Source organism: Sapajus apella, unplaced genomic scaffold (genome assembly GCF_009761245.1).
Source record: "Sapajus apella isolate SASKATOON/1434 unplaced genomic scaffold, GSC_monkey_1.0 scaffold12, whole genome shotgun sequence".
Lineage (NCBI taxonomy): Eukaryota > Metazoa > Chordata > Mammalia > Primates > Cebidae > Sapajus > Sapajus apella.
Genome location: NW_022436952.1, coordinates 21064001 through 21076892, shown reverse-complemented (window position 1 = coordinate 21076892; position 12892 = coordinate 21064001).

Genomic DNA, 12892 nt, shown 5'->3' with positions numbered 1-12892 from the left:
GCATGCTCCAGAGATAACAAGGGGGGCTCCTGTGGCTGGAGCCAGGCAAGAGAGAGAGAGACAGAAAGAGAGCCCAAGAGGTTATGAGGTTTTTTCTCTATGTGAGATGGAGAGCCCTTGATGGGTTTATGTAGTGGCGTGTCATAATCTGTCATACATTTTGAAAGGCCCCCTCTGACAGCTCTCTTGTGAATAGATTAAATGGGGTGAGGGTGGAAACGGGGGCCATTGCAGGGGAGACTTGACAGTGGCATGGAGCAGAGCGATGAGAGACGACTGGACTTGGGACACGTCTTGAAGGTGGAGACAACAGGATCGTGGAGTGGATTGGACGCAGGATATAGGACCAAGAGGTGACTCAAAGATGATGCTCAGGCTTTTGGCTTCTGCAATTGAAAAGATGGATTTGCCGTTTATGGAAATGGGGAGAATAGGTTTTACGGGGACAGAAACAAGAGTTGAATTTAATTTATGCAGAGTTTGAGACGGGTTTTGGCATCCAAGTGGAGATAGTGAATAGGCGGTTGGAAATACGAATCCAGCATTCAGGAAGTCATCAGTATAGATGGTTTACCGCTATTGTTTGGGCTTTAATCACCAAGGGAATGAGTACAACTGGAGAAGGGACTCCAGGACTGATGCTTGTGTTCTCCAGCATTTGGAGGCTGCGGAGGTGAAGCAGAACAAGCAAAGGGGATCAAAAATGCATGGCCAATGGGGTAGGAACAAGAAGAGAGCAGATTGCATGGAGTTAAGTCAAGGGAGTGTTTGGAGATGGGGCTGAGAATCTGTCATGTACGATAAGGACTGGATGCTGACCATGGGATCTGGCAATGTGGAAGTAACTGGTGACTTTGATATAAGGATTTTTAGGGAGCAGATGGAATGAAAAATAGATCATAGTGGGTTCAAGAGGGCCTGTTAAAGAAATTGTCCACATTCAGCATCTCCAACTCCTTTAAAAATCTGCCTTTACAGGGGAGCAGAGAAATCACTGCAGCTAAAAGTGCATGTTGGGCCAAGGGGGGATTCTTTTTTTAATGGATGGTAGTACGCCATTTTATATTCTGATGGAGATGATGGAGCGGAGTAAAAGTTAATGATGGGGAGAGATGGCAGAATTGGTGAAGTCATAGCTTTGACCAGGTGAGAAGTTGCAGTTATCCAGCATCAAGTCCGGGAGCAGAGGCAACTGACCCATAAAAGCAGTAAGGCAGGCAAAGGAAGGAGGTTCCGAAGGGCAGCTGGGTAGAGAGGGTGGTAAGAGTGTGTGGACAGTTTGCTGCTGTGACTTCTGTTTCATCAGGTAAATTAGAAGTAGGGGCGCTTGTGAAGAATGAAGGGAGTTCTTTAAGACTTGAAGACAGAGGTGATGATGTAAAAGGGTTCCCCAGCTGCATGGGAGAATGACTGGATTTGGGAAACACAGTAGGATGGCTGAGCAGCTGCAAGCACTTGCTTGAAATTGGTGGTCATCAATTGAAAAATGGATGCCAGTCAGCATGATTGGGTAGAGTTCCACAGCCATGTTGAGCTGCACAGGGTCGGGGTCAGAGAGGAAAAGGAAGGGAGCTGAGGGAAGATACAAGTGATGACCAAGATAGATTCTGGAATCTAAGCCGGGTGAGGGGAAGTGAGGGCGAGGGAAGGCTGATGGACAGTGGGCACTGATTGGATAAATGGACTGAGGCCCTGGTGGGGTTGAAGGATACTGCAGTTGGGAGTCATTGAAAAGAACTAGCTGAGAAAGTAGGTGGCAGTCATGAGAGAGTCGTTAGGTGCCAACAGTTGGGATGGTAGAGTAGTGGGTGCAGTTATTGGTGATGATCAGGTCTGAGCATGACCATAAATTGGTGGTTGGGAAAAGGCAGAGGGCAATATAATTAGAGGTAAGCATGAGGATTTGGGAAGCCAGGTTTCTGGAAGGATCATTGACTTGGATTTTAAATAATTATTATTATGATGGCAGAAGTATGATTAGAGAATTAAGAACTAAATCGTCAAGGAGTGAGGAGTCAACTGGAGCCTGTCGGTAACTAAAGCCTGGAGGGCCACCCTGTGGTGACGTGCGAAAGCATGAACTTTGCAGTTGCGCATGTTGGGGAGGAGGGAAGGATAGTTTGAGAATAGCTGTGAGGAGCAGTGAGGACAAATGCCACCTTCAGGTGCAGTGGCATGGGAGTGAGAGGCAGAAGCAATCAACACTTCACAGGTCTGCAGGGAAAACTGTGTCCTCTGGGTAAGCCAGGTTTTAGTCAAAGCAGGGTGATGGGAACATTCAGAGGAAGGTTCAGAATACAGGGAGTCTGCTGATATTGGATGAACTCAGAGAGGTGAAGACATGTGAGACATGTCCAGAGTGCGAGTGACAAGGTTTGAGCAGAGAACCGTGGGCTTCCCACAGTGACTGGCTTTAACAGGGACACAGGTCGTCATGGCTTCCAAGGCAGATTGCGGTAGTGAGCTCACTGGAGTGGCATGGGGCCGTGGAGGAGGGCTTTTGTCAGGAGCAAGGGGGGCTCTGATCTCCCCCATCTTCACTCTGCTTCTGGCATTTGGCGGCCTGGAGGGGCAATGTCACATCTGGAACTCTGGGACCTCCCTTGTGTTAAGGCCATGGAAGGAGGTTGCCAACCTATCTCAAAGTTCTGCAGATACCACATGGGACAGCCTGAAAGAGGAGGAGAGACACCTTAAAATGAGATGAAGAGGAGTGACGATTGGCTAGACCAGGACATAAGCTTGCAGGCCCTGTGTGTTGGGCCTGTCGTTTAGTTACTGCTGGTTGTAACTGGGCTTGGAGATTCTGTTCAGTCAACTAAACAGAGCCTAATTATCCCAATATATTCACAATTTTGTTTCAGTATATAAAGATAAAAGACCATTTTTCCCTAGTGATAAACAAAAAGAATGTTTTCTCAGCTGAATAAAAGGTTAAGCTGTTATTCATGATGTTTTGTCTGAAAACCTTTCATAGGAGAAACTTTGGTTCTTACCATTTATAGCTACATAAAAAAGATAGAGTTTTGGGTAACTAAGTACAGTTTATGAAAGAAATTTCAACACATATGTGATTTGAACAGAAAAAGTAAAAGAACCAGAATCAGTTCCATAGAAGGGCTGAAATACCTCTTCGGTTTTGTTTTGTTTTTAATGGCTTCAGAGATGAGAATCACTACTTAATTCTAGAGCAACAAAGGGAAGGGACTGTGAGAATATGACTTTTGAAATATGCCTTTTAGGATGGGAAACATTTAGGAAGGTGTCTGGAGTCATATGGGGAGAACAGGGGGCAGAAGAATTTTAACAAAGAGCTAGACAGAGAAAATCCTTTATCAAGCTTCTTAAAAACAAGTTTATATAAACACTTCATGTATTTTTCTTAATAGAAAAGCAATATGTGGAAGACTTCCCAACAAAATGGCAGGTCTACCTGTCTTGTACGAGACATTCCTTTCTTATCAGGAACACAGAGAAATTCTGGGTCAATTATTTGCAAATGATGTTTTATAATCCCTCCTCAAGTTGAGACAAAGAAGGGGATATCACAAGGCGACAGAAGTTAAGACACAGATCCAGGCCACCAGAGTAAGTGAGAACTGATGCTACCCCTGCACTCTGAGGATGTGAGACCCATACCGAGGCCCTTGGGGATGTGGGCTGCAGGTTGATTGTCTGCTCGCTGAGCAGATGAGCCAGAGCAGACCTTCTGGCACAAATCCTGGAGGCTGCAACTGTTGCTTCTTTGCTAAAACCACTCCCGCTACTGGGCTCGGGAAAGCAGCAAGGGAGCTGGGCCCTTGGGTGGGAGAAGCAGAAAGTCACCCTTCTGCCTGGGATTTGAGTTTCTCAAATTCTAGGCCTGTACCACAAATTTAGGCCACCTCCTTAGTGTGAGAAGACAAGATCAAGAAATTAACAGGAAAAAAACTCCTCTAGAGAGCTTTGGTGCTGCAGCATAAACAAATTCAATACTGCTTGATAGGGGTTCATTTTCCAACTCAGAGCACAACGGAGGAAAATATGAAGAATTTTACACTACAGAAGGGAATTTGCATATACTTAAAAAAAATCTGTATTCACTCCCTAGATGACATCATCTAGTATTATTTAAATGTCCCCTTTATACTGTTCATTTCTACATGTATATCATTAGTCTGAACCTCTCCCCTTAATTCCAGATGGTTCTCAACTCTAGATTATTTTCAAGATAGCGCCTCTGAGGAGTCTAATAAGCATCTCAAATATAATGTGTGTGTTAGGCAGACTCCCAAATGACCCTTGGGAATCTTGGCTCCTGGTTTTCACATCCTGTGTAGTCTCTCCCACAGTATGCTACGGGTTGGCATGTGTGATCGATGGACTAGAGCAAAAGGGATATCTAGTCCCTTCTGAGATTAGGTTATAAAAGACACGGTGGCTTCTATTTTGGTTGCCCTTGATCTCACCCTCTCTTAGATCGCTTGCTTTGTGGAAGCCAGCTACCATGACTTGACACCCTGGCAGCCCCACCTGGAGAGGAACAAAGGCCTTCAACCAATAGCCAGTGTGAACTTGGCAGGCATGTGACTTTGGAGGTAGATCTTCCAGCCCCAGTTATACCTTCAGATCGTTGCAGCCCTGGTCCAATCTTAACTGTCATCTCATGAGCCACCCTAGGCAGAATCACCCAGGTAAACTGAGGTCAGATTCTCAACTCTTAGACCCATATCCATGGCATCAATGTGTAACTAACACAATGCATCCAAAAAGGTTCTCTGGTTCTCCCTGCAAGCTCTCTCTTCCTGCAGTTTTTCCTGTCTCTGTAAATAACTCTATTCTTTCAATAGCTCAGGCCAAAAACTATTGTCTGTGCTTCTGACATTTCACATCCAAGTTTTCAGCAAGTCCCTGTTTGGTCTACCTTCATGATCTATCTGGAATCAGCCTGCTTCTCACTACCCCAGTTACTCTCTTGCTCTAAGTTGCTGTCATCTCCTGACTGTTTTATTGTAATAGCTCTTTTGGTCTTCCTAATTTTGCATTTGCTCAATTTCAGTCTATTCTCAACAAAACATCCAGAGTTATCCTTTTTTTGGGGATGGAGTCTTGCTCTGTTGTCCAGGCTGGAGTGTAGTGGCATGATCTCAGCTTACTGCAATCTCTGCCTCCCAGGTCCAAGCAATTTTCCTGCCTCAGCATCCTGAGTAGCTGGGATTACAAGTGTGTGCCACCACGCCCAGCTAATTTTTGTATTTTTAGTAGAGAGTTTTACCATGTTGGTCAGGCTGGTCTCGAACTCCTGACCTCATGATCCGCCCACTTCAGCCTCCCAAAGTCCTGGGATTACAGGATTACAGGGGTGAGCCACCGCGCCCAGGCCCAGAGTTATCCTTTCACAGTATAATCAGATCATGTCACTTTTCTGATCAAAGGCTTTGAATGGCTTCCGACATCACTTAAGGTAAAAGCCCAATCCTTACATGGGCCCTGTTGCTCTTCATTATTATCCTCTCTGCCGTCATCTTTCCTCAGCTCTCTTCCCTCCAGCCACACCAGCATCCTTGTTGTTGTTCCAACAGACCAAGAATTATCCTGTCTTAGGGCTTTTGCACTCATGGTCCCCTCTGCCAAGAATGTTCTTCCCTTTGGTAACTGTAGGACTTGCTCCCTCATTCCCCACTGGACACAGGTCTCTTCCATGGCAGCCCTATTTAAAATTCCAGCCTCCTTTCCTTTCTTTCCTCCACCCTTCCTGGTTTATTGTCTCCCTAGCTTTATCATCTTCTGTCATCCTATACGTTTTACGTATCTTATGTACTGTCTCTCTTCCTCCACTAGAATGCAAGCTCCATGAAGGCAGAGAACTTTATGGACACATTTCAAATCCCACCAGCAATGTTTGACATCTAGCAGCCAGCCGCTCAAATAGCTTTTGAAAAAGGAAGTGTTATAAACAGGACAGACAACATCATATTTAGATAAGATGGAAAAAATCCAAAAGATACTACAAAGTAAGTGTGTGTAAAATTGTTAAAAGAAGTAAAAAAAAAAAATTAAGGCACTTTTGAAGCCATTCAGTTTTGAGAAACAACCAAGTGGAACTTCAAGAAATGAAAAAATAGTAGCCAAAAAAACAAAACAAAACAAAACAAAAAAACAGCCAAACAAAGGGTCAGTTAAAATCAGCTTGATTTAAGAGGGCAGATCTGAGGAAACCACCTTGAAGGTAGCACAGACCTATGACAAGATTAAAATTATAAAAAATAAACCAAAAGACTTGATGCGAGAAGGCCCGGTGTGTATTTTATAGGAGCTCTAAAAGGAGAAACTAGTGAGGCAACATTTAAAGAGACAATAACAAACAATTTTCTTTTCTAAAAAATGTTACTTTAAGTTCTGGGATGCTTGTGCAGATTGTGCAGGTTTGTTATGTAGGTATACATGTGCCATGGTGGTTTGCTGCATCTATCAACCCATCATCTAGGTTTTAAGCCCTGCATGCAGTAGGCATTAGTCCTAATGCCCTCCCTCCCCTTGCCCCTCACCCTCTGACAGTCCCCAGTGTGTGATGTTCCCCTTCCTGTATCCATGTGTTCTCATTGTTCAACTCCCACTTATGAACATGGGGTGTTTTGTTTTCTGTTCCTGTGTTTGTTTGCTGAGAATGATGGTTTCCAGCTTCATCCATGTCCCTGCAAAGGACATGAACTCATCCTTTTTAATGGCTGCATAGTATTCCATGGTATATATGTGCCACATTTTCCTTATTTAGCCTGTCTTTGCTGGGTAATTGGATTGGTTCCAAGTCTTTTGCTATTGTAAACAGTGCTGCAATAAACATACTATGCATATGTCTTTATAGTAGAATGTATTATAATCCTTTGGATATATACCCAGTAATGGAATTGCTGGGTCAAATGGTATTTCTATTTCTAGATCCTTGAGAAATTGCCACACTGTCTTCCACAATGGTTGAACTAATTTACACTCCCACCAACAGTGTAAAAGTGTTCCTATTTTTCTATATCCTCTCCAGCATCTGTTGTTTCCTTACCTTTTAATAATTGCCATTCTAACTGGTGTGAGATGGTATCTCGTTGTAGTTTTGATTTGCATTTCTCTAGAGCCAGTGATGATGAGCTTTTTTTCATATGTTTGTTGGCCACATAAATGTCTTCTTTTGAGATGTCTGTTCATATCCTTTGCCCACTTTTTGATGGGGTTGTTTGTTTTTTTTCTTGTAAATGTGTTTAAGTTCCTCATAGATTCTGGATATTAGACCTTTGTCAGATGGGTAGCTTGCAAAAATTTTCTCCTATTCCATAGGTTGCCTGTTCACTCTGATAATAGTTTCTTTTTTTTTTTTAATTTTGAGACGGAGTTTCGCTCTTGTTACCCAGGCTGGAGTGCAATGGCGCGATCTCGGCTCACCGCAACCTCCGCCTCCCGGGTTCAGGCAATTCTCCTGCCTCAGCCTCCTGAGTAGCTGGGATTACAGGCACGCGCCACCATGCCCAGCTGATTTTTTGTATTTTTAGTAGAGACGGGGTTTCACCATGTTGACTAGGATGGTCTCGATCTCTTGACCTCGTGATCCACCCGCCTCAGCCTCCCAAAGTGCTGGGATTACAGGCGTGAGCCACTGCGCCCGGCCGATAATAGTTTCTTTTAAATAGCAAACAATTTTCTAGATTTGAAAATAAGACATAAATTATTGTCCTTAAATTCCTGGATTTAAATGGTGTGTAGAATCTCAAGCAACATTAAAAAATAAGCTCTACCTAGTCACATTAGGCTAAAACTGTCTACCATTGAAGACAAGGAAAAAATCCAAAAACAATGAGAATAAAAGATGAAATATCTACAAAAAAAACAACTGAGATAGGCAGACTTTTCCTAAGCAATATGTCAGCATATGATGTAATTATGTCTTCAATGTGCTAATGGAAACAACCATCATCCTAGAATTCTATACCCAGCTAAAAGTGTCATTCAACATGAGGGCGAAATAAGAACGTTTTCGAAAGAAAATGACTCTTGCTGAAATAACTACTAAAATATCAGCTTCAGAAGGAGGAAATTCAACACAGAGGACTGGAGTGGAATTGCAGTTACATTGGTACAAAACACATTGGCAAACATTTTGATAACTTGAAATAAACAACATATAAACAAGGAGATAATTTGGAAGAGAGGATTAAAAACAAGAAAAAATTAATATATTAAACATAAAATGGTAGCTTGGAAAAGGTGATCAGAACTGAACTGTTTCTTGCCTGAGTTTGATTGGCTTGATTTTCTTTTTTTAATGTCAAATATGCATTTTAAATAACTAAAAGAACAAATTAGAATATGTACTTTTCAGGCTAGTAGAAGGGAAAAGTAGGAACAAAAAAACAATCAATTTAATAGAAGACAGGAAAGAATAAAAAGGAAACAAAGAAAAAGCATATTAATTGTAAATGCAAAATAACAGAAGTACAATTGATCCTTGAACAACATGAGTTTGAACTATGTGGATCCACTTATACATGGATTTTTCTTCCACCTCTGCCACCTCCGAGACAGGAACACCAACCCCTCCTCTTCCTCAGCCTACTCCATGTGAAGAGAAGAATGAAAATCTTTATGATGATCCACTTCCATTTAATGATTAGTACATATATTTTCTCTTCCTTATGATTTTAAAATATGTTAGAGAAAATAACATCTTTTCTCTAGCTTACTTTATTGTAAGAATACAGTATATAATACATATACAAAATATGTGTTAACTGTTGATATGTTGTATGTAAGGCTTTCAGTCAAGGGCACACTATGTGTAGTTAAGTTTTTGGGTGGTTGAAAGTTATAGGTGGATTTTTGACTGCATGGGGTTGGTATTTCTAACTCCCATGTTGTTCCAGGATCAACTGTAATACTAAATGTACCAGCAATCATAATAAATATAAATAGCTTAAATTATTAGTTAAAAGAAAACTTTTCAAATTGGATTAAACAATTCTAATTTCATTTTACTTAGGAGATAAATTATTAATTGATTGATTGACTTAAATATTGACTTCAGATATAATGGCTTAAATGAATAGGAAGTGGTAAAAAATATGTACCAGGAAAAACAAAACAAAGAAAATTTGAGTAGTGAAATTTTTGTTAGACAAAATTGATTTTAAGACAAAATGCATTGGTGTGGATAAAAAACATTACTAGTAATTAGTAAAAGCATTCATGAGAAAGCTACAAAAATTCTAGTCTAATGATATAGACTTAAAAATATAAGGGAAAATGGGCTGGGTGTGGTGGCTCATGCCTGTAATCCCAGCACTTTGGGAGGCCGAGGCAGGTGGATGACTTGAGGTCAAAAGTTCAAGACCAGCCTGGCCAACATGGTGAAACCCCATTTCTACTAAAAATACAAAAATTGCCTCGGCATGGTGGTGCGTGCCTATAGTCCCAGCTACTCAGGAGGCTGAGGCAGGAGAATTGCTGGAACCTTGGAGGCAGAGGCAGAGGTTGCAGTAAGCAGAGATCACACCACTGTACTCCAGCCTGAGCGGCAGAGTGAGACTCTGTCTTAAAAAAAAAAAAAAAAAAAAAAAAAAAAAAGCACACACACACACACACACATACACACAAAGGAAAATCAACAGAACTATAAAGAAAATTAATACATTCACAATGATAGGTGTCAACATATCTCTGTCAGAATCTAATAAATCAAGAAGACAAGGGATGACTCTGTCTGTTCTTAAATATATATCCATGAACAACTTCCCCCAATTTTTTTCAAGCATAGAGAACCATTATATTTACTGACTACAAAGACCACATAATTGATATTGTACTGAATATATTCTTTGACTACCATACATTAAAATAGGAAATCATTTTTTAAAAGTAAAAAATAACCCCCCATTCTTTTAAATAGATACTATATTTCTAAGAAGTATTTTTAAAAAAATCATGTCAGGAGTTCTGAAATATTTAGAATTACACAACAATCACAGCAATATATGTGAGATATAGATTTATATACTAGAAAAAACAAAAACTTGAAAATCAATGAATTAATCATTTGTCTCAGAAAGTTAGTAAAAGAGAAAACCTAAACAAAGAAGACATTGCAATAAGAAGAAATTAAATAAAAAAAGAAATAAGGAAGGTAACAAAAGGAGTGTATATTTATTTATTATTATTTATTTATATTTATTTTTTGAGATGGAGTCTTGCTTTATTGCCCAGGCTGGAATGCAGTGGCAGAATCTTGGCTCATTGCAACCTCTACCACCCAGGCTCACTTAGTTCTCCTGCCTCAGCTTCTCGAGTAGTCAGGACCGCAGGCATGAGGCACCACGCCTGGCTAATTTTTGTATTTTTTTGTAGAGACAGGGTTTTACCACGTTGGCCAGGCTGGTCTCAAACTCCTGACCTCAAGTGATCCACCTGCCTTGGCCTCCCAAAGTGCTTGGATTATAGGCATGAGCCATTGCGCCCAGCCAGTGGTGCGTATTTATTAAAACAACAATATACAAAGAAAACATAAAACTCACCGTACATCTCATTCTGTGCCAGTTTTTTTAAATTAACACTTCCATGCAAATCCTTCCTGTTTTACGTAGAGAGGTGGAACAAATGCTCATGCTATGACAAAGATGGAGGAAGAGAACTGCTGTCTTTCCAAACATAGACTGAATTTCTGAAGCAGGAAACGTGGTTTGCAAGAGGCAGCTGGGAGAAAGGAAGACTCCTACTCTATTTCTTGGTTCTGGCACTTGGGCGTGAGAGGAATACACCAACATGAGAGAGTTGTAGAAGTCTCAGTGGAGACCCAGGCAAGGCTTTCAGAGAAGACATTGAGGATACAAGGGAAGTGTGCTGGTCATAATCAGGAATCCCAGAGATCTCACTGAAAGGGGTCAGAGGGCAATGGGATGGTGGTGAATTTTTGGTTCAGACTGGAGAGAGTACAAAATATGGGGAAGACAGTCCCAGTGATAATAGATCATTTTAGCACAGTTGGACACATGAAAGGGACTGTGAGTCACAGGGAGGAGGGATGTGACATGGTTGTTCCTGCTGTTCTTTTAGATAACTGATAAGTAATCAATTTTAACTGTGGCCTTCAAACTTAAGTGAGATGGTGAGAGGGTCTTAGAGGGAGCTCTCTTAAAACTGAAGAAGGTTGCTGGGGATGGGGATGAAGGGAGAGGGAGGCTGCTCTCTTCACCATTTGATCACCCTTGCGGTTTGTCTTTCTGTATTTTCTACTAATTTCTGGTCTACTGAGAACACCTCTTCTTGTTGAGTACAGTTATGCACTACTGTATTTAAATATTCTCCTGCCAATTCTAGGAATGGGGCGGTAAGAAAAGTTTGTGGCTTGAGCTCAGTGTCCCATCTAGATCTGAAGGCAAAGCTTCAGTTTTGTTCTTATTTTCCCCTTGATTATGGGTTCCAAGTTCTCCTTTCTGTTTAGCTACTTCAAAAAATAATTTTCTCCAAAGTTCGCAGCTCCTGATTAAAGCTGCCTAAGATATACAACAGAGCAGGGCAGGGTATCGGAAAAAAATATTTAAATGAAGAGAGTTGAATTAGTATTCATTTGTCATTCTATCAATTATATTTCCCATGTCTTCTCACTCCTAAAATGTCCTTGGGCTTGGTCTCCACAAGATCTGTTTTCCCTCAAGAGCTGAATGTGCTCTCTGTGGCCCCAGTAGGAGTCCTTACACCTACTGTAGCCACCTTCTTTGATTAAAATTCCTTTCTAACCATCATTCTCAGCAAACTAACACAGGAACAGAAAACCAAACACATGTTCTCACTTACACGCGGGAGTTGAACAATGAGAACACATGGACACAGGGAGGGGAACATCACACACCAAGGCCTGTTGGGGGTTTGGGAGCTAGGGGAGGAATAGCATTAGGAGAAATATCTAATGTAGATGACGGGCTGATGGGTACAGCAAACCACCATGGCATGTGTATACCTATGTAACAAACATTCATATTCTGCACATGTATCCCAGAGCTTAAAGTATAATTTTAAAAAATGATATTAAAAAAATTCATTTCTGTATTTTGGATGACTCAGACAGGACGTGCCTGTGCAGTTTTACAGGTGACAGTTTTTCCGAGTGCTCACAAACTCTGTGTTTTACAAGTGCATTTGTTCCTTGAAGACTTTTGGCTGCACTGTAAGCTTCGGGCTGAGAGAGAATAGTTGATTCTGGTTATCAAAGCTTTGTCTAAATAAATGAGAACCTCACTATATCTCTCTTGGCTATAGAGCTAGGTATATGGAGAATCCACCTTGGAGGCTCTCCAAAGTGAGAATAGTTATTGAAGTCTAAAAAAAGACCTCCTTATAAGGAAGATTCACCTAAGAAGAAGGCCCCCAGCGTTGGCTTAGCAAATAACATTGTAGTGTAGCTCCAGGATATTAGAGCCAAATATGAGTCTTCCTGCCCTCAACCAAAGACCCAGCCTGGTTTTTATAGGCCAGACATAAATCTGAGAAAGTGTTTATAAAATAGACTGGGTCTATCTGGAAGGCTTGAAAAACAGCTTTTATAGGTTAATTCTTAGGAAATTGATTTGAAGATATTTAGGAAAGTTGCTCTCGTGTGAAATGGAATCCTTCTCATTTTATCTCCCCCTGTCCAGTTGGGGTGTGTGATTCATTCAACAAAGCAGCACCATTACTTGCAGGCTCCTCATACTCTCATGGGTAGGGAGATCTGCCTTACTGAGCCCACCATTAAAGGGCAGAGGGAACTTTTATTAAATATTTATTAGTAGACCTCAACTCTCAATGCTTGTCTTTCTACCCGGTGGCACCATTTCAGGTTTGTATTCTCACCTGGTATTCCAGGATCTTATCCATAAAAATTTTGTGCTATAAGTTC